The following is a 1,037-nucleotide window of genomic DNA, read 5'->3' as shown; positions in this document are numbered from 1 at the left end:
GTGGGTGGCCTGGTGGGTGGGTGGCTGGGTGGGTGGCTGGGAGGGTGGGTGGCTGGGTGGGTGGCTGGGTGGGTGGCTGGGTGGGTGGGTGACTGGGTGGGTGGGTGGGTGGCTGGTTGGCTGGTTTGGTGGGTGGGTGGGTGGCTGGGTGGGTGGGTGGCTGGGTCGATGATTTGGTGGGTGGCTGGGCGGGTGGTTAGCTGGGTGGATGGCTGGGTGGATTGGTGGGTGGGTGGCCTGGTGGATTGGTGGGTGGGTGGCTGGGTAGCTGGGTGGGTGTGGGTGGTGTGGGTGGTTTGGGTGGGTGGTGTGGGTGGGTGGTGATGTTCCCATCTGCGCTGTCCAGCGCAGCTGACTGCAGTCCTCACCTCGGGCGATTCGCGACCTCCTCTCGATGCCGGGGAGCGACTTGCAGGCTGGGAAGTTGGCGTGGAGTGTTCAGAGTCGTCGTGTGGGTGGAGTGAGTGGGGTGGGTGGGTGGGGTTAGTGGAGTGGGTGGAGTGAGTGGGGTGGGTGGGTGGATGAGTGAGTGGGTGAGTGGGTGGGTGGGTAGGTGGGTGAGTGAGTGATTGGGTGAGTGAGTGAGTGGGTGAGTGAGTGGGTGAGTGGGTGGGTGAGTGAGTGAGTGAGTGGGTGAGTGAGTGAGTGGGTGAGTGGGTGGGTGGGTGAGTGAGTGAGTGGGTGAGTGAGTGAGTGAGTGGGTGAGTCGGTGGGTGAGTGCGTGAGTGGGTGGGTGAGTGGGTGAGTGAGTGAGTGGGTGAGTGGGTGGGTGAGTGAGTGAGTGGGTGAGTGAGTGAGTGAGTGGGTGAGTCGGTGGGTGAGTGCGTGAGTGGGTGGGTGAGTGGGTGAGTGAGTGGGTGAGTGAGTGAGTGGGTGAGTGAGTGAGTGGGTGAGTGGGTAGGTAGGTGAGTGAGTGAGTGGGTGAGTGAGTGGGTGAGTGAGTGGGTGAGTGAGTGAGTGGGTGAGTGAGTGGGTGAGTGGGTGAGTGAGTGAGTGGGTGGGTGAGTGAGTAGGTGGGTGGGTGGGTGAGTGGGTGA

The 1,037-nt window shown here is 63.3% G+C and overlaps 1 protein-coding gene across 1 annotated transcript in view; it reads right to left on the bottom strand.

Annotated features, from left to right (window-relative positions):
* LOC116937188 (microfibrillar-associated protein 2-like) overlaps positions 1-480 on the bottom strand; it is a 36,286-nt gene extending 35,806 nt beyond the window's left edge. Inside the window, exon 1 of the mRNA XM_076058496.1 lies at positions 369-480. The gene's annotated coding sequence lies outside the window, so the exon portion shown is untranslated. The remainder of the gene's footprint in view (positions 1-368) is intronic.
* Between the last annotated feature and the right edge of the window lie 557 nt (positions 481-1,037).

This window comes from Petromyzon marinus (genome assembly GCF_048934315.1).
Source record: "Petromyzon marinus isolate PM22_M1 ecotype Great Lakes invasive population chromosome 75 unlocalized genomic scaffold, UKy_Petmar_22M1.pri1.0 chr75_unloc.5, whole genome shotgun sequence".
NCBI classification, from domain to species: Eukaryota; Metazoa; Chordata; class Hyperoartia; order Petromyzontiformes; family Petromyzontidae; genus Petromyzon; species Petromyzon marinus.
The sequence above is the reverse complement of the archived record's forward strand: the minus strand, read 5'-3'. Positions and strand labels throughout refer to the sequence as shown.